This window comes from Schistocerca nitens, chromosome 11, assembly GCF_023898315.1.
Source record: "Schistocerca nitens isolate TAMUIC-IGC-003100 chromosome 11, iqSchNite1.1, whole genome shotgun sequence".
NCBI classification, from domain to species: Eukaryota; Metazoa; Arthropoda; class Insecta; order Orthoptera; family Acrididae; genus Schistocerca; species Schistocerca nitens.
The window spans coordinates 65,755,451-65,781,089 of NC_064624.1; the positions used below are offsets into that span (position 1 = coordinate 65,755,451).

General features: G+C 42.6%; 1 protein-coding gene across 2 annotated transcripts in view; it reads right to left on the bottom strand.

Annotated features, from left to right (window-relative positions):
* LOC126212942 (uncharacterized) overlaps positions 1-25,639 on the bottom strand; it is a 485,086-nt gene that overhangs the window by 74,407 nt on the left and 385,040 nt on the right. The gene's annotated exons all lie outside the window — the stretch shown is intronic.

The window sequence follows — 25,639 nt, forward strand, 5'->3', positions numbered from 1 at the left end:
AATTACATGCACTCTTGAAGGCAAGACAGCAGATGGGATGTATTCATCCTCAGGAATGGCTCGTCATTTCCGACTCCCTCAATGTCCTCAAATCTATACAATGTATATAACTGGCAGGAAAATACGAGTGTGGTATGGAAAGTTCTCGGATTCACCATGAGCGGTTCACGTGATATTCATTGGACTGTTGCCTGCAAACACGTGCCACGTCAGTGCTCTTGGAAGAGAGCTCTGGCGGGGACGTGGCTCTGTTGTTGTTCCTGAGCAATGATTTGCAAAGATGGAAAAAATCGAGATTCGAGAAGTGATTGAGTACTTCGTAAAAAAAGGTATGAAAGCAAAGGACATTCATGTCGATTTCGAATTTACACTGGACGAGTCTGCTCCTTCATATTCAACTGTTGCCAAGTGGACAAATGAAATCAAATCTGGTCGGGAGAGCTTAGATCGTGATCCGTGCAGTGGTTGTCCAAAATATGTCACTACTTCAAAAATCATTGCAAAATTGCACAAAATACTCAAGGAGCATCGCCGATTGTAAGTGTGTGAAATTGCTCACTCTTGACAGATGTCATCTGAAAGGTTATATCACATTTTAACTGAAGAATTAGAAATGAAAAAAATTATCTGAAAGATGGGTGCCATGACTCTTGACATTGGATCAAAAACGCTTGAGAACGGACATATCGGAACGATGTTTGGACCGTTTTAGGAGAAACGAACAAAACTTTTTGCGACTTTTTGTGACCAAAGATGAAACTTGGGTGCATTACTATAACCCAGAGAGAAACCAACAGTCAGAGCTGTGGAAACATGCTGATTCTCCGCCACCAAGAAAGCCTAGACAATTCCTCTAGCGGGAAAGGTCATGACATTTGTGTTCTGGGGTGCGAAGGGGATTCTGATTGTAGATTATCATCCAGTGGGCAAACAATTACTGGAGAATATTACGCTAATCTCCTGGACAAATTGCAACAAACGATATGCGTAAAAAGTCCACGTTTAGCAAGGAAGAAAGTCATCTTCCATCAAGACAATGCCTGCACGCATACATGTGCCGTTTCCATGGCAAAATTACACGAATTAAGGTATTCATTGTGGCCACAGCCGCCTTATTCACCTAATATGGCTCCGTCATACTACCATATCTTCCCAAAACTTCAAATTTTTCTTGGTGGACGAAGATTCACTTCAAACGAAGAACTGAAAACTGAAGTTGAGAACTATTTTGCAGACCTTGAGGAAAGTCATTTTCGAGATGGGATCAAGGCTCTCGAACATAGTTGGACAAGTTCATTAACGTACAAGGAGAATACGTTGGAAAGTAAAAAAAAGATTCAGTGATGTAAATACATTTTTTCTATTCTGTTCTAAGAACTTTTAAAATCACCCTTGTATTCTCAGCACACCAAAGATTCGTTGCTCTGCCTACGCTGCTGACATTTTCTGCAAAAAAGGAAAGGGATTACAATATAGCAGACACGAAAGCGTGTATTCAAAATCGTGAGGTTCAGTATATGGTCCCCACCAAAACGTTATATCCCAATACTTGCGGTATTCTCTCATTTTTTTTGTTATCAAATGAGTCGCCAGACTGGTAAAACCAACTATTCCAGCAGGAGAAGCCGACTGGAGTAGCCGTGCGGTTCTAGGCGCTACAGTCTGGAGCCGAGCGACCGCTACGGTCGCAGGTTCGAATCCTGCCTCGGGCATGGATGTGTGGGATGTCCTTAGGTTAGTTCGGTTTAATTAGTTCTAAGTTCTAGACGACTGATGACCTCAGAAGTTAAGTCGCGTAGTGCCCAGAGCCATTTTAACCATTTGAACCAGCAGGAGAACCCCCGAGTGAGCAGTCTTCATGCAGTAATGCTTTAACCATGCCAATTTCTGATTGAAGATATGGGACGAGAAAGCATCTTTGGCCCTCAAAAGGTGTTAAGTACAGACACAGCACAACATGCGGGGAGTTTTGGGATGGACGAGGAACAAGCTGGGCAGTGGAACACGGGAGCACTGGCAGAGTGCAGAGCTTCACGTGAGGGGCATCCCATATGGCTGTTCCTCCTACTGTGCCAGCGGCCTGTGCTAGTGAGACTGCCTATCCACCCGTTGTCGCCCATCATCTTCACTGCTGCATTCATAGGGGTGCCGGTTGAAAATGGCGAGCCTCTTTGTACCACCTTGTGTTTGGGGTCTCTCTAACATTGCGACATTGGGTTGTCTATTCCTGGGGACAGTGATTTGTCATATGAGGGGTCCTTCTCAATCGGTCCATACCTAAATTAAGTTTTTGTGTTAAATAAGCACCACATATGTATTGTTTTTCTGGAATCTAAGACTGCTTGAGTTACGATGTTCATTGATATGTGCTTGCGCCCGTTTGTAAACTTTGTTTGGCAGCACCTCTTATGCGAGTTCTGAGAAATTGAAATCGAAATTTGTTGTTCTAACTCATGGGTTTTATTTTATTAGTTATCTGGTACTCTGTAATAATAACACAAGTGCAAGACTAATGATTCTTGCTCAGTTTTAGAAAATGTATTTGCTTTGTCTGTATACAAATGAAAGTGTAACCTAGGGGTCACTAGCACTCCCACTTGTGTGTGTCCTCTTGTGGGCCAGTACATGCATGGTATTTTTTTAAAAAATGTCTTTGGTAATTATTTTGTTGGTCATCATTTACGTGCCTGAGTTGAGATGATAATGATCTAATTTACTGAAGGCCTCAAAAAGAAGAAAGAAATTATGGGTGATCTCTTTCTCGTTCCTTCAGCATCGTAAGTCGTTGTGCTCATTGCTGAGCGTCATGACCCGTGAACCAAGCGTCTCCATCTCGGACGGTTGCCAGCGTCCTTACTGCCAGCTGAAGATCTATCCATCTGCTCACTGCTCTTCCTCTTGGTCTCGTTCCCTCGATCTTTCCTTAGAAAATTATTTTCTCTGGATTTTCTTCATCACTTCTCACAATGTGGCCAAAGAACTGGAGAATATTTTCCGTGACCCGAAAAGAAAGGCGTCTGGAGATATTGGGTTGTTCAATAATGGACACATTTGTTCTTCTTTCGGTCCATTTTATGTGTAGCATCCTACACCAGCACCAAAGCTCAAACACGTCGATGCACTGTTTGTCTCTGGCCTTGAGTGTCCATGTTTTGCAACCATAAAAAAAGACAGAAAACACGAGTGTTCAACTAGTTGGATCTTTGTCCAATTTGTTATTGCTCTGCTGTGCCAAATCTTGGTGAGCTTCTTCATAGCCACTCAACCTAGTGTGATCCGTCTTCTTATCTCAACTTCACAACTTCCAGTGCTGCACATGGTTGAACCAAGATGGGTGAAGGAATGTACGATTTCCAGTTACTTTAATCAGCCTGTGAGCTGGATCTATTCTTCTCGATCAATTATCATGAGTTTGGACTTGCTGAGTTTGATGTCTAATCCATATGCTAGACTAATGTCCCTTAAACTTGTTAGTAGCGCAGCAAGTTCATCTTCGCTGTTGGCTAGAAGCACAGTGTCATCAGGAAAACGAAGGTTACTGATAGTTCTCTCACCAATTGAGATGCCTTTGGTCCAATCATCAAGAGCTTTCCTAATGACGTTTTCTGCATAGATGTTGTACAGTTCTGGGGATAGGACACAACCCTGTCACACACATTTCGGTGCTCTGAAGGAATCCGACGTGTCAGCACTTGTTTTTACAACTGCAAAGTGACTGTTGTATAGACCTTTGATCAATGCTATCAAGTGGGGTGGGACACCAAACTCTGTGAGCACCTGCCACAGCTTTTCCCAAACAACACAGTCAAGGCTTTCCTATAGTCAAAGAAGCAGATGAAAACAGGAACACAGAACTCTCGCGATTTTTCTATTGTCTTATGTTGAGGATCTGTTCAGAAGTTCCTTTCCCTTCAAGAAAAACTGCTTGTCCTGTGGCTTGTTCCTTACAGGGCCAATTTTCCTTTAAAGAGACATTGTATGTCCTATGCTGCCAATGTTAAATTATGGAATTTTGTGACCCATTATCTTGGAAGCTTTTTAAGACACCAACTTACGATTTCCCATAATTATTGAATGCACGTTTCTAGATACACTGAACTAGAATTAATACTAAAATTGTATTGTGGGACATGTTATCTTTTTTTCTAAACACTCAATTTTTGACAGAATTTTGTAAATAAATGAACATAAAAACAAAACAACTCAGAATTTTTAATTATTCTTGCTCCTTTTGTTTTTGAATCTCTCACTTGGCATGCTGTGAAAATTTCATGTGTCTACCATCAGTACTTTTTAGAAAATGGGTAATTTATTGGAAGTAGTTCAGAGATATCGAGGCTTATACAGACTTACATTTCTGCATCTTTTATTCACTACAATTGTCCTGGCCCATATTCTCTGTCTTCTTCAGTGTCACAACAGCTCATTGCTTGCCTGCTCCTTTTCTTTCTTGCTTCTTTTGTCATTTGCTGAGTAGCTAACTCTGCTTCATGTACAAGAAGCTCATCCAGTTCCCACAGTCCTTTAGCTGTGTTCTGTCCAAATCTTACCCCTAACTTCTCCAGAACCTTCTTTCATAGTTTCCACTATTAAAAGTTATTACAGCATCAGACACTGCTAACTTTAGCGTCATAAGGCCAACAAATACATTTTTAGGCACACGGTACCACACAACATTGTTGAGGGTCTCATTCACAGTCTGGGTCTTCCCATGTAAACATTTCTTTAGTAGCTCAGGATTTGCCAAATCTCTGTAAATAGGATTGCCTCCATTACTGCTGAAGGAAGAGAATGTTTATGTGTAAATTCATTCAGTGTGCCATAAAATTCAGCTTGCCTATATTTACACCAAGTTTTTGGTAGATACAAAGCATGACATGGCTTCTCATCAGTTGACATTCAATGAATGAAAGTGCTCCACACAGCCCTTTTCATCTTCTCTAAATTCTCACAGTTATTTCTAATGGCCTTCTCATTATATTCCTGTAATTCATCAATTACTTTGTCCGTTAGTCTTCCAGCACATTTTATTGACTTGTCATCAGACAGTTTTGCGGTATCTAGCTTGGTTTTTGGGTCATGCAGCCATGTTCCCCTCCTTTCCGTGACACGTCCTACACACGCACCACTAACACAGTTACACTTTAACTTACAGAACTAAGTGTGAAATGCATCCACCAAACTCGCTTCTAAAGTTACTTTCCATTTCTATGCACTAGGGAGCGTGGTCACTTCAGAAACATTATCGTGGTTGCCTTCACTGCTAGCACACGTGTTTTCAAGTACTTCAAAAGAAAATGCAGGTCTCAAATATGTGTTACCCGCAAATTTGCGATTCTTGAAGTTACTTTTACGCTTAGTCATTTTATTTACAAATAAAAAGCAATTGAAGTTACCTTACTGCAGAAATAACCGATAATTACACTACTTAAAAAAACTAGTACCAGAACGAAAGGACCGATTTGTTTTTTCGCAATGCCAACTCCTGAGACGTAGCAAGACACTCAAAGCGAAGCAATTCACAGCCTTCTAGACTGTGTACGTCTCAAGATATGACTGCTCAACTGTGGCAGTATATATGTAGCTGCGAAATTTGACAGTCACATGTCGACATTCAAAATATTATTTGAAGGTCCTACAATTGTCTGATTTCAATCTATTATACACCAAAATGTTCGGTAAAGTCCAAAGTACATTATGGAGTAGAAAACAGAAAATGTCAAATTTCTCTAATTTAATGTACGATGTCCCCTTAAAAGAGTTCTTACTGCGGACTACAATTGATTTCTTGTGCTTCTGCTGAGATCTCTTTTTTGAATTTTTAACATTACATTTACTTACTGAAATTTCATGGTTTTTAAAACCTTTGGAATTTCCCTATCTGGCCCATTTGAGTACATGGTGATTACAGACCTTGGTTTGAAATTAGAAAGAAACCTCTGTCAGGAATTGGTAATATTGGATCTATAACGTGACTGTTCTCGTCCTTTCATTTAAAGTATTTCTGTGTCATGTGGTGTTATTACCCACATGTACAAACTGAGTGCTGTCAGAATAAAATTGTTTACTGTTTTTAGACGTGTAGGCGCAATGGCCACCACAGCCAGATCTCTGTGTCCTAATATTTTAGGCACATACAGTCCATACATTCGAGATGGCTGCGACTAATATACTAGCTCCTCTGTCTGTACCCATACGCGGTACAAAATATCAAATCCTGCGTCGACAAGTCGAACGCAAAACGAAGTAAAATAAAATTGTAAAACTTTACTTGATTGAAAATATCACACGGGGACTCTGAAAATGCGCGTGTAATTAATAGTCAGAATGGTAATTTGTAATGAAACGAAATAGTAACGAAGCAAAAGTCTCTATAACTGTATAGAATGAGCAAAATTCGCGATAAGATAACTATATAGAATGTGCATAGCAACATAATTGTTCTTTTACTCGCTGGTGGAACAAACCAGCTTTATTACACAAACTCTCTGATCTAGCCTCGAAGAAAACGAACGCTACAGCGGCCATTTCGCATTGTAAGTTGTTAGTTTTAAAGAATATATTGTAATTTATGCAAATTGCACATTTTTCTTTCATGCATATTGTGACCTTCATGGAGAAGTAAAAATTAGGTTTGTTTTTCAAAGTTTTCATTACGCTGGATAAACGAGAAGAACGGCCGAACAATAGACCATTCTTGGCAAACGTTTTATGTAGGAATAAATGGACGCTCTAATAGACTCAAAATCATAATTAGTAAAAAAAGAAAGTGCATAAATTAATAAATTTCATATTAAAGTAAAAACTAAAAACGTTCAGTTCAGTATAATTGCCCGCTTCTCGGAAAAACAGATCATTTCGTTTAAAAAGGAAATACTTTATTTAACTCAAATGTTTCTTTTCATAATTTCCCTACAGTGAAGCTATCCTGCTGCAATATTTTAATGTGATGACACGAAATATATTCCCTGAGATTACGTCTATGTTTTTGTGTCTATGAATGCATCACATAGACATCAATTTTGTAACAGATTTTAAAATCGTCTCCCGCAATGCTGTATTGACAAGGCGGTGAGTCGCGTGCTGTTAAATAATCACAGTTCAGAGAACTATTTTACGAAAGTACAGATTCAGGTCCCCCATATTATCATCATTCTTTCTTGTGCCTGCTCCCCCAAATAAGTGCTCTATTTACGTACGCTCTTGCCAGGCGTAAATATCAATAAAGTTAGGCGTTAAGATTTTCTTACACTCTTTTCGTCATATTCGTCGACGACACCGTAAGTAAACTTGAGACAGTGTCCGGACCTGGATCCCCCCGGTTTTAGCAGACGGTTGGAAGAATGAGGTAACATTTTCAAGATTTTGTCAAATGTTTGACTTAAGTAAGAGGGAACTGTGTTCTAACATTTGTCGGGTCGTCACAGTGCGTTTGAATAACTAATCACCCAGTAACATTTTTCTAATCTGTAACTGTAGCATTAAGGCTATAGATTATGTTTGAAATAACGCACTTTATCATTGATGAAACTGATAACCTTACAATGTATGTCACCTAATTTATTGGGTGAATGAATGTGATAACCTGGGAGTCTGGTTTCAAGTTTTTTTTTCTTTATGAGTTTGTTTATTTTAAGCATATTTGTCACGGAATATTTTAGCAAGAGGGCTAGCAACTCCGCTGCTGAGTGCATCAAATCAACGTCCGCATAAAACCTTTGCGATTCATACAAACAGTGAAATAGGGCGAAAATTCTGCTAGGAATGGCTGACATTCTTCGGAGGATCGAGTTTTTCTGATGCTACCACAAACCGAGTGCAGTTGCCTTTACATTTATAGGTAATTCCGGAGCAGTGTGGTATATTTTTGCATTTCCTGTTTTCCTTTCCTAGTATGTTTCATACTACACAAAAAAAAGAATCGGAAAAATGTTCTGTTTCAGGCAGCAGTTGTGGTATGAAAATCGAGTGAAGCATTATGTGACTTTGACAAATAAGGATTACGTCACGCAATTTGAAAACCTTAATAAATGTTTAAAAACTCAAATTAGGATTACATGCTAGAGAAGGACTTAAACCTGGATTCTTGTCTGTTGCAGGCGCTGCTTGTAACAATCAAAAGTGTGTGACGAATTTAAAAACAGCGGATACCGAGGTGTGGAGGGAAATATTCATACACAACCATTAGTATCTGAATGCTCCTAAATGTGCCGCACAGCTTTTGTCACATATTCTGCCATATACTTCCGTCCACAGTTCACATAAGCCACTATGGAATCTGGAAATCTGGAAAGCGATATCCGTCACGTAGGACCGAAGGTACGCCTTGAAAACCACTTGTAGTGGCATCGCCCACCACAGCATAGAAGGTCGATATATGGTTTCTCGTGCGGCACACGGTAGTGGCTTCACAGACAATTTATGTATCGTACAGCTCATTTCAGCGTGAATGACACTCTATGGTGAAAATGTTCTCAGGCAACCATGGGAAATCTAAAGAAAATAATGTTTCAGCTTCGAACTTGGATGGTCCAGTTGATGTTGATCATTTAAATGAGTAATATCACACCTACTTTCATTGTCACAGACGAATAAGTAATCCCAGGCAGGTGTTAGCACTGTAGGTAAATGCCGGTTTTCATTTACTTGAGAACCTTCTCATCTAATCGCATGTGAGTGAGTGTGTCCCGTTCCGGACCGACTCATCTCTGGAAAATTCAGCCATCCGTGATCTGAGGGAATGAAACCCAGTGCATGTACTACAGTAGCTAACAGCGCCAACCACTCTACCACACATGTAGTCCTAGCAGGTAAATCGCACTACTCTGGATGAGCTAAACTCAAGCATTGAGTCCAATAGAATCACCTTGAGCATTTTGTACGACCACTTTCCATAAAGCTTATGGCTTTGTAGAAGGTGGCCAACAGGGAGAATGCGTCAACAAGAGGAGGAGAAAATGATGGCGTCCTACGAACTTCAGCTTTGTCCTTGCTGGTGCCCACCTTATTTTGACTGTTACAAGCGATCAAAGACAATATGAGCGTACAAGCCCAGAGACCGTGGATAATATCTAAAAGGAAAGCTTTGTATGTAATGAGTTACAAGATAATTTCTTTCTTACTATGTAACGGTGTTATGTGCCGATACTACGGCCGTCATACTTCTGTAAAATGAGTACTCCTGTGGATGCTCACAGAAGATACAGTATGAGATCAAAAGTATCCGGACACCTGGCTGAAAATGACTCACAGGTTCGTGGTGCCCTCCATCGGTAATGCTGGAATTCAGTATGCTGTTGTCCCACCCTTAGCCTTGAAGACAGCTTCCACTCTCTCAATGAAGGTGCTGGAAGGTTTCTTGGGAATGGCAGCCCATTCTTCACGGAGTGCTGCTTTGAGGAGAGATATCGATGTCGGTCGGTGAGACCTGTCACAAAGTTAGCGTTCCAAAACATCCCAAAGGTGTTCCATAGGATTCAGGTCAGGACTCTGTACAAGCCAGTTAATTACAGGGAAGATACTGTCGTGCAACCACTCGGCCACAGGCCGTCCGTTATGAACAGGTGCTCGACCGTGTTGAAATATGTAATTGCGGTGGGATCGCCACATTGTGTACCGTCATTCGTCACTCCACACAGCGTTTTTCCACTGTTTAATTCTTCCAACGATTACTCTCCTTACACCAAGCGAGGCGTCGTTTGGCATTTACCAGCGTGACGTGTGGCTTATGAGCAGCCGCTAGACCATTAAATCCAAGTTTTCTCACATCCCGCCTAACATAGTACTTGCAGTGGATCCTAATGCAGTTTGAAATTCCTGTGTGATGGTCTCGATAGATGTCCAACTATTACCCATTACGACCCTCTTCAACTGTCAGCAGTCTCTGTCAGACAACAGACGAGGTCGACTTGTACGCTATTGTGCTGTACGTGTCCCTTCACTTTTCGACTTCACTATCACATGGGAAACAGTGGACCTAGGGATGTTTAGGAGTGTGGAAATCTCATGTACATCCGTACGACGCAAGTGACACCCAATCACCTGAACATGTTTGATGTCTGTGGGTTCCGCGGAGCGCCCTGTACTGCTCTCTGACGATTTCTAATGACTACTCGCTGATACGGAGTACCTGGCAGTAGGTAGCAGCACAATGCACCTGATACGAAAATCGCATGTTTTTGGGTGTGTTCGGATACTTTTTATCACATAGTGCATATGAGTAAGTAATATAACGCACCATGAGCAACTTTTGGTTTTTCATAATATCACTCAGTTCTCATTTTTTATTTCATATTAAGCCTGGGTTCATTTTTCCTTTACTCCAACTGTAAGAGATCAAAGTTATGAGGCTAGCAGTTTAAACAATCAGAAACCATTCTACAACAAACAGAAATTAACGTAATGACAATATGAGAAGATGAAGTCTCATACAGCGGGGTTCACAGTATACAGGGTGTTCGGAAATTCCCGTCACAAATTGCTCGGACATGTAGATGGGAGTGACTAAGTGATATTCTGAATAGCATCCCATGTCCGCAGATGTCATCCAGCGACGCAACACAGCGTCAAAGCTACAGTCACTGACGCCTGTCAGTGCATTTACATTTGGCGTGATTACGTGATAATGTTACAAACTTCCTAGGATGATAGAGAAGGATAGATGAATCAATATCAGGTAAGAGTCGCCGTACCGGAAGTGAATGAGTCTAAAGATATAAGTGAAAACAATAATTGCCGGCCGCGGTGGCCGTGCGGTTCTAGGAGCTGCAGTCCGGAACCGCGGGACTGCTACGGTCGCAGGTTCGAATCCTGCCTCGGGTATGGAAGTGTGATGTCCTTAGGTTAGTTAGGTTTAAGTAGTTCTAAGTTCTAGGGGACTGATGACCTAAGATGTTAAGTCCCATAGTGCTCAGAGCCATTTGAACCATTTTTTGAAAACAATAATTCTGATAGCTCTTACAGTGGAATACATGTATCGCTACTGTTGTGTTTGTTGTTTCTAAGATTTTAGGGTAGGAAACTTTCAGACGTGATAGTATGGACCAAAACAAGGAAAAAGTGTCTAGTAAACGTTTTCTCTAACACGCATACCTCGTCAGTTGTGAGCACTTGCTCTTCTTCACCAGTGTGAAACACATCTCCTCTATTCAACAGGTGCTCATAGCTCTTAAGTTAAGCATTTTGGAGCCCTTGTTTGCTGTACATTTTTTCCCTGATTTTGGTCCATACCTCCATGTCTGAAATTTGCGTGCCCTACTATCTCAGCAACAACTGTACCAGTACATGTACTCCACTGCCAGGGATAACAGAACGGTTTTCGCTTGTAAATCTCGACACGTTCGCATCCGGTACAGGGATGCTTACCTCAGATTAAAACTTCTGTCCTTCTCCATCATCCTAGGAAGCTTTTAGCGTCTTCACGCAATCACCCTGTATATACGTACATTTACAGGCGCCGGCGCCTATGACTTTTACGCTCTGTAGCGACGTTGCATTACGTTTCCGGACATGGGTTCGTATTACAAATGTTATGTATTCACTCCCCCTCTACAAGTCCTAGGAGTTCGTAAACGGAATTTCCGAACGTCCTGTATAAATGTTAACAATTTCACCGACACAATTTTGCGGTATGTCCACAAACATTCGTACGATTTCCCTTTTAAGTCTATTTACGTCACACACTTGATTGAAATAAGAATATCGTTGGGCACATTTCCTTTATAAAATAGTGTGTTATTGTTGTGGTCTTCAGTCCAGAAACTGGTCTGATGCAGCTTTATCCTGTGCAAGCTTCTTCATCTCCAAGTAACTACTGCAACCTATATGCTTCTGAATCTGCTTAGTGTATTCATCTCTTGGTCCCCCTCTACGATTTTTACCCTCTAAGCTGCCCTCAAATGCTAAACTGGTGATCCCTTGATGCCTCAGAATACGTCCTACCAACCGATTCCTTCTTCTAGTCAAGTTCTGCCACAATTTCCTCTTCTCCCCAATTCTATTCAGTACCTCGTCATTAGTTACATGATCTACCCATCCATTCTTCAGCATTCTTCTGTAGCACCACATTTAGAAAGCTTCTATTCTCTTCTTGTCTAAACTACTTCACTTCCATACATGGATACACTCCATGCTAATACTTTCAGAAACGACTTCCTGACACTTAAATCTATACTCGATGTTAACAAATTTCTCTTCTTCAGAAACGCTTTCCTTGCCATTGCCAGTCTACATTTTATATCCTCTCTACTTCGACCATCATCAGTTATTTTGCTCCACAAATACCAAAACTCATTTACTACTTTAAGTGTCTAATTTCCTAATCTAATTCCCTGAGCATCACCTGATTTAATTAGACTGCATTCCATTATCCTCGTTTTCCTTTGCTCATGTTCATCTTCTATCCTCCTTTCAAGACATTGTCCATTCCGTTCAACTGCTCTTCCAGGTTCTTTCCTGTCACTGAAAAAATTACAGTGTCATCGGTAAACTTCAAAGTATACACTTCTTCTCCATGGATTTTAATTCCTACTCAAAATTTTTCTTTTGTTTCGGTTACTCCTTGCTCAATATACACACTGAATAACATCGGGGATAGGCTACAACCCTGTCTCACTCCCTTCCCAGCCACCCCTTTCATGGCCGACGACTCTTATAACAGACATCTGGTTCCTGTAAAAATTGTAAATAGCCTTTTGCTCCCTGTATTTGACCCCTACCACCTTCAGAATTTGAAAGAGAGTATTCAAGTCACCATTGTCAAAATCTTTCTCTATGTCTACAAATGCCTTTCCTTAATGTATCTTCTAAGATAAGTCTAACGTCAGTATAGCGCCACGTGTCCCAAAATTTCTACGAAATACAAACAGATCGTCCCTGAGGTCGGCTTCTACCACTTTTTCCATTCGTCTGTACAGAATTCGTGTTAGTATTTTGCAGCCATACCTTATAGTTCGGTAATTTTCACACCTGTCAACTCCTGCTTTCTTTGGGATTCGAATTATTATATTCTTCTTGAACACTGGTGGCATTTTGCTTGTGTCATAAATTTTACTCACCAGATGGTAGAGTTTTGTGAGGGCTATTTCTCCCAAGGCTATCAGTAATTCTAATGGCATGCTGTCTACTCCCCGGCCCTTGTTTCGATTTAGGTCTTTCAGTGCTTTGACAAATTCTTCATGCAACATCATATCTCCAATTTCATCTTCATCTACGTCCTCAGAAGCATCATGAAACAGTCATCATCATCATCATCATTTTATTTGGGCATTAGTCCCACTGCAGCGTGGGGTCGACCATGAGATTATGGATTTGGCGATGATAGTGTAAGAGGGTGGCCAGATGTCCTTCCCGTACCCCTCTGGATGGAGTTAGTGTACCCCAACTATCTGTGACTAGTGTAAGCCATAAAATAGTTCAAACGTTTTTTAAATGTCTCCGAGTTGTGTAACTGAGGCGGACCGTGGGGTTCAGTCCGGTATTCTCCTAGGGAATGTGGAAAATCGCCTAAAAACCACATACAGGCTGGCCCTCGTCGTTTATCTGCTGGGCGGATTCGATCCAAGGTTCGCGCGCCCACCTGAACCCAGGAAGCAGCGCGTTTGCGCCCTCGGCTGACCTGGCGGGTAAGCGTCATGGAACAGTACCAGCTACTACACATCCACTCCTGAAGTAATAAACAATACACTGTGAACGAACTGACTGATGTATTATACACTCCCATTATTTTCGCAGGTAAGAGAACATAGACAAAGTTGGGAAATAGTCAATAATGAATATATAGGCAAATGACGTGCGGGAGGGTTCTGTGCAGTTCCAAGCACTGCATTTGATAACAGAGAAAATAGGTATACTGATCAGCATTGGAAATAGAAAATACAATAGCAACGCTAAAGACACCCGGTAACGACAAGAGCCAACACTAGCAAACATATCTAGAGTCGAAACCGCAGAGTATTCTGGAGGATGGACAAGTGATCTCAGCAAAGCTTTAGTCTTCTAACAAAGGCAAGCGAACTAGATAGAAAGGACTATGCTTGTTGAAAAAACGTACGCCTTGAAACATCTGTCGACGAATACCAAACTGAGACACAATAAGAGAGCAGTCAGAGCGTCAGTCTCCTATGCGGCAGGCTGCCTGTCTCTGAGCGGAAAGACGCCAGTAGCAGTTGTCGAATTACCACAAATGTTGTTCAAGCAAAAGATTGTGGGACCTGGGATAATGTCAGATGGAAGACGACTGCAGAGAGTAAAAGCTAGAATGAGCAATGCCAGAACTCACGTTCCCGGAGTAAAGCGATCGGCAAAGACTTGTAAATCTCCTAGTGATTGTTTGTCTGCGCTAATAGACACTACAGTCATTAGTACAAACATAAAAATTGACAAAGACAAGGAAAATAAGAAAATGACATGACTGTGTATTTGGCTGATGATACTGGATTAAAAGCCATCACTGGACTTCCGATTTTAGCGGGATATATTCACTGAAGTCACCGAAACTTGCCCGACTTGTGGGATATACAGAGAATGGGAAGTCAACGTTTCCCAACAACAATCACTTCGTTTCCAGTTTCTTCTGAGGTGCATGCGGTTTGATGGCGGACTCTCGATCACAACGTAAATAACTAGACAAACTGCCACCAATTCGATATATATTTGAACATTTCATACGCAGATGCAGAGACAATTACAAATCTTCTGGGTATCTGACAGTAGATGAGCATCTTGTGTCCATTCAGATGTCGCTGTAGCTTTCGACAGTATTTGTCAATTAATATGGCCAAAATGACCTCAAAGTCTTCTGTCTAACCGACGCGAAAACTTTGTACACTACTTCCATGGAGATTTACATTGGAAATCAACGTAATGGCCCATACAAGTTGTCCACCTGTGGAGATGATGTGGTTATAAGACTGGTAGAGTCATTGAGTGACATAGGTAGGAACATAACTGGAGATAACTAGCTTTCTAGTATTCCTCTTATCCTAAGATTGTTCGAGAAAAACCTAACATATAGAATAACTGTATGAAATGAAATCGTCATAGTGTCTGAACGGTTTGCGTTTGGACGTTCAAACTGCATGATTGGCCGTGGGGCATGATGGGAATTAGAACGCGCATGCACACGCGACTTGTTGTTGTCGGCCACATTCATTCGGATGGGTTCGTCAATAAGCAAAATTGGCGCATTTGGGGGAGTGAGACGATCGAGAGGTCTCTTCATCCAACAAGTAACTGTGTTGTGTGCACTCTCCAGTCACAGAATAATCGGTGCGATATTTCTCGATGCCACCATGAACACTAAACGGTAAGTGGACGTTTTGGAAGGTGATTTCATCCCCATTATCCAACGTGACCCTGATGTGGACCAGATGTGGCTCGTGCAAGACGGAGCTCAGCCCTATCGAATCAGAAGAGAGTTGGTTGTCCTGGAGGAGCACTTTGGGGACTGCATTCTGGCTGTGGGGTACCCAAAGGGCACTGGTACCCAAAGGACACTGGAATCGACCTCGATTGGCCGCCATATTCTCCGGATCTGAATAGATGCGACTCTTTCTGTGGGGCTATATTAAAGACAAGGTGTACAACAATAACCCCAAAACCATTGCCGAGCTGAAAACAGCCATTCAGGAGGTCTTCGAGAGCGTCGATGTTCCGATACTTTAGCGGGTCACGCAGGATTTCGCTATTCGTCTGCGCCACATCAACGCCAATGATAGCAGGCCTATCAAACATGTCATAACCTAAATCCGAATACATGTAGTGACGTTTACATGTAGAATAAAATGCGTGCACGCCGTAGTTCGTAACTAACTGCACATGTCGCTGTAACCTCCTGACGAAGTTCCTCCAGCGTGCGTGACTTACGTCGATAGAGGTTATCTTTCACAGTTCCCCCACACGTAAAAGTCCGAAGGTGATAGATCTGGTGACCACGGCGGCAACTCAATGGGCCCTCTTCGTCCAGTCCAAAGCCCCAGAAAATAGTCATCCACGAAAGCTCGTACGGCTAGGTGGTAGCGTTGTGTCGCCCCGTCCTGTTGGCAGAAGACCTCGTCATCAGCTCCATAAAGTGCACGTAAATCTGGCAAAATTGATGTGCGTAACAACTCCAGATACACTTTTCCAGTGACAGCAGCATCAAGGAAAAAGGGTCCTACTAAGCCCCTACGTCCACACTACACAGGAACCCCTGGTGAATTGACCGCTTCATCCACATAAACAGCGGATTTTCCGGTGCCCAGTACACACTTTATGCCAATTCACGGTCCCATTATGTTTATACTGTGCTTATCACTCCACATTACCTTCGTCACAGATTGTTCGTCATCATTTACCATTGCTGATACGATTCGCAAAATTGCACTCGACCATCAGGATCGTTATCATTAATCGGCTGCAGTAATCGTGGAATGTAAACTTTCCACTTTGCAACTCAGAATTCTTCGTACACTTGTACTGCTAACCCCACTTCACGTGCACATTGGGTAGCAGACTTCCATGGAGAATTAACAAACGTTTCCTACACGCAAGACGACGTAGCAGGACTTGTAGCTGTACGCTGTCTTCCTGATCTTCCTTTCTGAGTATCACAAATCGTTTCATGCAATTCAACCTTGTCAATGATACGTTTAATTCTTAGGCGGGTGGGCGGTTCTGTTTCAAACTCCCGCCTCCATTGGCGTTGCACTTCAACGGCATTATCAAACTTGAAAAACCACTAAAACATGTCAATGTGTGACTACGGCCTCCAGTCGGGTAGACCGTTCGCCGGGTGCAAGTCTTTCGATTTGACGCCACTTCGCCGAATTCACAACACATTTTCGTTGCTCGAATGTCAAGCGTGCACCAGCCATCTTGTTTTCTCAATACCGTGATGAGAGTACTAAAATCTGTTGAGCCCAAGACTATACTACAACACATTCGTAACTCAACTCGAACGACAATATCGATACCTCGGTAGAGCCTGACAAAGAGTGTATACATTTTCTGTGGCGCACTCTACAGTTTAATAATTGTTACCCAGTATGTCGGTACGCTGAAAAAAAAGTGAGGGGTTCCTCCCCAACTTGTGGCTAAGAAGAGACATGTAGAATCCACAATGTTTGACTTTCAAAATGATTTCACTTCGCTCCCCTATGCCCCAAATAAGAATACAAATGAACTGTCAATTTCTTCTCTTCACCTTGAAGATACGTCAATAGACTGTAAGTCGGGTGTAAACAAGGAACCAAACATAGTCACATTTTACAACGACAGAAAAATGGGGTCGTGGGCGGTTTTTGTAATTGGGAAGTCGTGTGCCACATACTCAACGGTGAGGTTCAAATGGTTCAAATGGCTCTGAGCACCATGGGACTTAACATCTATGGTCATTAGTCCCCTAGAACTTAGAACTACTTAAACCTAACTAACCTAAGGACATCACACAATACCCAGTCATCACGAGGCAGAGAAAATCCCTGACCCCGCCGGGAATCGAACCCGGGAACCCGGGCGCAACGGTGAGGAAGTGCAGTAGATGGCAATATTATTTCGCATGATTGACCTAGATGGAATCAAAAGCATTGAAATTTTTAGAAGCAATAAGAAAATGGCAGGGAAGGATTTTCATTGGGAAACAGGATTCGGCTTGGTGCAAGACCAGCTAAAGAGAAGGGCAATAACGGGTTGTTTACCCAGAGAAATTCGCCAAATGGCAGCAAAAATGAGTTAATCAACAACTGTTGTTAATGACGAACCAGTACAAGAAGCGTCAGCTGCGAAAAGAAGGTGCGCCATCTGTCCTAGAAATAAGGATGTAGAAACTCGATTTACTTGCCATCAGTGAGGAAAACGTGTCTGCATGAAACATTTCCTTCCTGTCTGTGATCAGTGTATGAATGGTAGTTGTAAAGAGTTGTCAGTAGAGGACTGTTGAATCATTGAATTCTCAGTTTATATTGCCTAAGCGTAACTGTAGGTATTACCTGTTTTCTAATTTAATGGAATGCATCATTTGTTCAAATAAGCATTAACTGAGTCAATTTAATAATTTCTACTGTTCCCTTGACATTATTTTGTGTTAAGTAACCTACTTATTAACATGTCTTGGGAATCCACTGGACCCCACCTTAACACATGAAAGTTTTTGGTTACAATACGTGGCTAGAAGAAAATTTTCGTGGAGTTCACTAATGTTGTGCAGTAAGGTGTCAGGGGGCCGAAATGAAAATGAGTGTATGGCGACGTTGGCCGAGAAGTCTCTATTCGGGGACGGTCTGCCGCCGAGTGCCAGTCTTCCTGCAGTCGACGCCACAATGCGCGACTTGCGGGCCGGTGATGGGGATGAAATGATGATGAGGACGACACAACACCGAGTCCCCGAGCGGAGAAAGCCTCCAACCCAGCTAGGAATCGAACCAGGGCCCGCTTGCATGCGAAGCGAGCACGTTACCACCCAGCTAAGCAGGCGGACAGAAGACAGACACCTTAAGTAGCTTTTGGGTCGTGAACAATGGCAGGCGAGGGGCGAGGGGACCCGAGGAAGCCTGTCACTGGCGGAGAGGCAGCGAGCAAATTTCAAGTGGCACACGCTTTTAGAGTCAATAAGGACTACTTCTAGGGTTAAATTTAACACTAGAAGTACCGGACTTCGCCGTACCATGTGGATAATTTTTGAACCACAGTAGAGAAACATCGTTTCTTTAGTATTTGAGTGGTGTTTCGAGAGTCTTCATGTTGACAATACGTCTCTAAAATGAATAGTACACTGTCAAACATAAATTTCCATAAGTAAACATTTTTTTTTATTTTAAATGTTACAGAAGAAATTCCACAATCTTTCACCAATCGTCGTTAAAACCAGCAAGTAAAACAATGCTATAGTGTTTTTCTTTATAAAATCATATTGTTTGTGTGAGTATTAATAGTATTTTTATTTTTATAGAAAAATAAGGTAAGTACCAAATATTTGTGAAAGATTCTAAAATGCAGCAGGTGACAAAATTCTCTGCATGTTTTCTTGCTTACTGCTATCAAAGAACTGAAGCAATAGAACAAATATCTTCAACCTATAAGTATAACTATTTTGAAATATTTAAGAACATGGAGTTGACGGAATTGCCTAAGGTGGGATTCAGACATTCGACAAGAGTTTTTGCTCGGCAGCTTTTTCACGCATACTTGTTGTACTTGAAGCGTAAGCTTGATATTTTATTCACCTTTTGTTGTTTGCAGGAAATCTGAATTTGACAAGATCTTCTACTTTCATATTGGCCAGTGCCGGTATGGAATGCCTTAACGGGGAGATCGACTTCTGTCTGCAGTTTGTAAGAGGCAGCAGGCTCATCTGCGGCTCTGAGGATAAAGTCCTGAATTTGACAACGCCTTTTCCATATTGGCCAGCGCCGGTATCGAGTGCCTGTCTGCAGTTTGTAGAGGGCAGCAAGCTCATCTGTTGCTCTGAGGATAAAGTTCCGACGTGAAATCTTCTTTGAGGTAAGGAACTTAAAAACTGTTTGAGCGCTGATAATGGCAAGTTAATTGAACCCTCTGCCAGGCACTTTATTGTGAATAGCAGAGTACTCATGTAGATGCCAAGTAAGTGGACAATAACAACATGTATTGCTGTAATCGCAGTCATTGGCTTAATCCGTTAGGTTTATGAAACCACTATTACTGTCGTTAATCTCTTTCTCGGCATTCATAGTAGTAGAAAGTTCAATAAGTGGCATTATAAATTTTGGTCATTATTTATTTTAACTAAAGCAGTGCTTTTAGGTTTGTTTGAATCAGGTCCAATACCTGGCTATGCCTTAAGGTAAGACTCCTGCTGCTGGTGAGACTAGGTACCACATCTGCTTCCTTCTAGAGCCTACGGTCGAGGTATGTTCATACTTTTCCGCAGCTGGGAGTTGAACGGCTAGGCTGGCATGACTTATTTAAATTGGCACCATTTGGAGACACGTGATGTCAGCTGATAATTGTGCCAGAACTGCAGAAGGCTTACTTAAACTTTATGTACTGCTGCCAGTGCCAAATATTCTCAAATAACATGAGGTAGGGACTAGTAATGGACGAGACTTTAATACATTACAGAGTCTAGAGGAGGCGTTCCTCCAGCGGTAGATACAAGATTGCTGCTGATGATGAATGGAGTCGTGTCAGATGGCAAACATTATTGTAGAATTAAGACACAAGGAAATTAGAAATACTGGATTTGATGGGCACTGATTTAAATCGATGGCGAAAGTTGGAAACTTGCCTCAGACTGGGATTCAAACCTTGAGCTCCTGCTTACAAGGCAAATGTTCTGACCACTGAGCCTTTCGGACACTGTGCTCATCACAAGTGCACGGACTACCCTAATACACTTCCTGTCAGACCCACGTTCCCAACTTATCCACACACGCACTACTAATGTAGTGCCCCTGGCCCATTGTCCTGATTACTCGCAACAGGTATGAGTCAACAGATACCACATATATACAACTAAGAGAAGGACGGCCAACGCTCTTTTCAGTGTGAATTCCATGAGTAATGACGATGGGCAAGGAGCACTACATGTAGTGTGTGTATAAGTTGAGAATTTGGGTGTGATAGAAGTGAGCTGATGTAGGCCATGCAGATGTGATGACCAGTGTGTCTAGTTGGCTTAGCAGTCAGAGCATCTGCCTAGTATGCAGAAGACAAGGGTCCAAATCCACATCCGGCTCTAATTTTCAACTTTCCTCATTAAATCAATGCATCCTCACAGCCAATGTCTGCAATCCCTTTGTGTCTTTATTCATAGTGTCTTAATTCACAGTGTCTGCTGGATCAAAATATTATCCCTCTTTTGGACATGTCCTGAACAACAGATACCACATGTATGCAGTTAAGGCGATGATGGTGCATGCATGATTCATTCAGTGCAAATGCACACTATGATCGAACTCTTATGGGAATCAGTGAACTGCCACGAGTAATGAGGTACACAACATTAGTAATGTGGCGATGACCACTGTGTATGGCGGGCATATTGGTCAGAACATCTGCCCAGTGAGCAGGTAACCTGGGTTGAAATACTAGTCCGACACAAATTTTCAGCTTCTCCCATGGGTTTAAATGAATTCTCACTCGCATGCAATGTCTGTAATTTCCTTGTGTTAATTCATACCTGCCGCTGGGTAAGAATTGTATCTCTTCTCTCAGACATGCTATAGAATTGTCGCTAGCACGAGAATGGGGATATCAGGTGCATTCATTTGATTCAAAGCCAGTGACCCACCTGCCAAGACTCTCTAGCTGAATGGTCTCTATGCTTAAAATATTTTGGCAGTTGCAGGGAGCTCGCAGCTTGTGCAATATAAATAGGCAGTCAGGCAGCCCATGCAGGAATAGCAAACGAGTCATTAGTCTTCTGCCACAGGGATGATATCTGAAAGTGTATCATGTTTCTTCAGTTGGAGGTTACAGGTTAACAGTGACAGACACGCTTATTCTTCCAGTATGGAAGTTTGGAAGAATTCACTATCGTGTTCCCATACTCTGATGTGGAGCGCTGAGGTTTATTGTACTTCAGCTAACTGCATGTGATACAAGATGTGGATACAAGAGACAGACAGGACACGATACAATTAATGTTAATAATTCGTTTTTACAAGGTATGTCGAAGTGTTTTCGTTTTGGTATAGCACTGGACGTGCACAACTTTGAACAGCCGGCTGGAGATTTCTTCAGATGAATGAAGGAATCAGTTGGAGACATTGCACTGAGTGATGGCAGAGTACATTTTCCAATTCAGTGGTCACTGCCTGATATCTTTAAGTGGCAACTAGATTCCTACAATGGCTACATCGTTGGTGTAGGAGTGGTGAGTTCTTAAAACCTCCCTATGTGGGTGAAAGAGAGACTGGAAACTCTTATTACGACTATTGTGCAAATCAGGCAGTATCAAGAATTGATGTACACACCCTGATAAACTTAACGTGAGCGCTATAATATGAGACTTGATTTAACTCGCATGCCAGGCATCACAGGGGGTGCATGGCATCCAGAAACAGAGGAATCTGAAATTTTGTGTAAGTCCACGCCACCATGCAGGATGAGGAGATGGATGTTTCGTTAAGAAAATCTACTTGTTGTGAACCACATGATGCTACGAAACGCTCCTGGTCCAAAATTTTAAGATTAAATGTTATGAAGATCAGTTTTAAAAGTTTAAAATAGAGCACAAAACAGCAATCACGTTAGTGAAAATATAGAGATAATTTTACCATCGGTCAATGCACTGACGTAAAGCTCATAGTTAATCATTATACTGTACATTGAAGCTCCAAAGAGACTGGTATAGACATGCGTATTCAAATACAGGGATATTAAATGAAATGAGCGTTTGGCGTCACTGGCCGGAAGGTCCTTTGCGGGGCAGGTCCGGCCGCCTTGGTGCGGGTCTTATTACACTACTGGCCATTAAAATTGCTACACCAAGAAGAAATGCAGATGATAAACAGGTATTCATTGGACAAATATATTATACTAGAACTGACATGTGATTACATTTTGACGCAATTTCACTGGATAGATCCCGAGAAATCGGTACCCAGAACAACCACCTCTGGCCGTAATAACGGCCTTGATACGCCTGGGCATTGAGTCAAACAGAGCTTGGATGGCGTGTACAGGTACAGCTGCCCGTGCAGCTTCAATACGATGCCACAGTTCATCAAGAGAAGAGACTGGCGTACTGTGAAGAGCCAGTTGCTCGGCCACCACTGATCAGACGTTTCAATTGGTGAGAGATCTAGAGAATGTTCTGCCATGGCAGCAGTCGAATATTTTCTGTATCCAGAAAGGCCCGTAAAGGACCTGCAACATGCGGTCGTGCATTATCCTGCTGAAATGTAGGGTTTCGCAGGAATCGAATGAAGGGTAGAGCCATGGGTCGTAACACATCTGAAATGTAACGTGCACTGTTCAAAGTGCCGTCAATGCGAACAAGAGGTGACCGAGACGTGTAACCAATGGCACCCCATACCATCATGCTGGGTGATATGCCAGTATGGCGATGACGAACACACGCTTCCAATGTACGTTCACCGCGATGTCGGCAAACACGGATGCGACCATCATGACGCTGTTGACAGAACCTAGATTCATCCGAAAATATGACGTTTTGCCATTCGTGCACCCAGGTTCGTCGTTGAGTACACCATTGCTGGCGCTCCTGTCTGTGATGCAGCGTCAAGGGTAGCCGCAGCCACGGTCTTCGAGCTGATAGTCCCTGCTGCTGCAAACGTCGTCGAACTATTCGTGGAGATGGTTGTTGTCTTGCGAACGTCCCCATCTGTTGACACAGGAATCGAGACGTGGCTGCACGATCCGTTACAGCCATGCGGATAAGATGCCTGTCAGCTTGACTGCTAGAGATACGAGGCCGTTGGGATCCAGCACAGCGTTCCGTGTTACCCTGCTGAACCCTCCCATTCTGTTAACAGTCATTGGATCTCGACCAACGCGAGCAGCAATGTCGCAATACGATAAACCGCAATCGCGATAGGCTACAATCCGACCTTTATCAAAAGTCGGAAACGTGATGGTACGCATTTCGCCTCCTTACACGAGGCATCATAACAACGTTTCACCAGACAACGCCGGTCAACTGCTGTCTGTGTATGAGAAATCGGATGGAAACTTTCTTCATGTCAGCACGTTCTAGGTGTCGCCACCGGCGCCAACGTTGTGTGAATGCTCTGAAAAGCTAATCATTTGCATATCACTCATCTTCTTGCTGTCGGTTACATTTCGCGTCTGTAGCACGTCATCTTTGTGGTGTATCAGTTTTAATGGCCAGTAGTGTAAATTCGACGCCACATTGGGAGGGATGCACGCCGGATGGGGATGAAATGATGTTGAATACAGCACAATACCCAGTCCCTGAGCGGATAAATCCCCGACCCAGCGGGAATCGACCCTGGACCCGTAGGACGGCAAGCTGTCACGCTGACCACTCAGCTATCGGAGCGGACAGTACAGAGATAAACCACAAGGATACGTCGCTATGGTCGGCAACGCCTACGTAAGACGACAAGTGTCTGGCGCAGTTGTTAGATCGGTTACTGCTGCTACACTGGCAGGTTATCAAGATTTGGACGTTGTATTATAGTCGGTGCACGAGCGATGGGACACGTCATCTCCGAGGTAGCGATGAACCGTGCGTCTCAGGAATCCGGCGAAACATCAAATCTCCGATGTCGATGCGGCAGCAAAAAGATCCTGCTAGCTCGAGACCAACGACGACTGAAGAGAAACGTTCAGCCTGACAGAAGTGCAACTCTTCCTCAAATTTCTGCAGATTTCAGTAGACTGTTGATGACTGGAAACATGTTGCCTGGTCGGACGAGTCTCGTTTCAAACGGTATTGAGCAGATGGACACGTTCAAGTCTGGAGGGGATTATCGAAGCTGGTGGAGGCTCTGTAATGGTGTGGGGTGTGTGCAGCTGGAGCCTTATAGGACCCTTGACACGTCCAGATACTTCTCTGACACCTGGCACTTACGTAAGGATCCTCTCTGATCGCTTGCATCCATTCATGACCATTGTGCATTCCGACGGACTTGGGCAGTTCCATCAGGACAATGCGACACCCCACACGTCCACAATTGCTACACAGTGGCTCCAGGGACACTCCGCTGGCCACCAAACTCCCCAGAAATGAACATTATTGAGCATGTCTGTGGTGCCTTGCAAGGTGCTGTTCAGAAGAGAACTCCACCCCCTAGTAATCGTACTGATTTATGGACAGACCTGCAGGATTCGTGGCGTAAATTGCCTCCAGCACTACTTCAGACATTAGTCGAGTCCGTGCCATGTAGGGTTGCGGGGGCCCTGCACGATATTAGGTAGGTGTATCCATTTCATTGCCTCTTCGCAATAGATACTACTGCAATATCTCTTCGTAATAATCGTTTCAGGATATAATATAACGGCAAATTCAAGAACGAAATGATGTGTTTATCATCAGAATACTGCTCTGGAATGCAACTGGGACCAACGCTATTCAGACAACGGCAATAAAGCAGTTCCACTGAGCTTCCTTTCAGCACAGTGTAACATTTAAGGCCATCACCAGGGAAACGCATTGAAAGGATGAATGAATACTGATTTGAATAAACTTGATTCTGTGAGGAGCAATGACTAAGAGTTAATTACTCTCTCCGTAAGGAAGAATGACTCTAGTCATAGTGTGAGAATCTCATACGCTAAAAACTGGTACCCAGACGAAGAGAACAACACACTACACAATCAATAATCACAGTTAGTTGAAGATTCTTAGCTGAGTATCGTAAGGCACGAAATTTGAAAGATAAGCTCGCTTCACCGTACATAGGCGTTAGTTTTCCCATCCCTCCCCCGATACCACCCACTTGTATGGCAAATGCAGTGTCCACACACAGATCACGTAGCAGCCTAATTGTTCACTGATCAGAATGAATGTTTTTGACAGTAATTTTTAATTTCTTGAAATCTTATACCTCAACAAAAAGTTCAGGAACTGAGGTTATGAAACCACTGGTTAATGTGTTTTTTCATTACACTCTTTTGTAATTAAGAGTAACTACGGGATCTATAGTGATACGTGGATATGAAACTAAGATAGCAATGTGGTGCATATGAAACT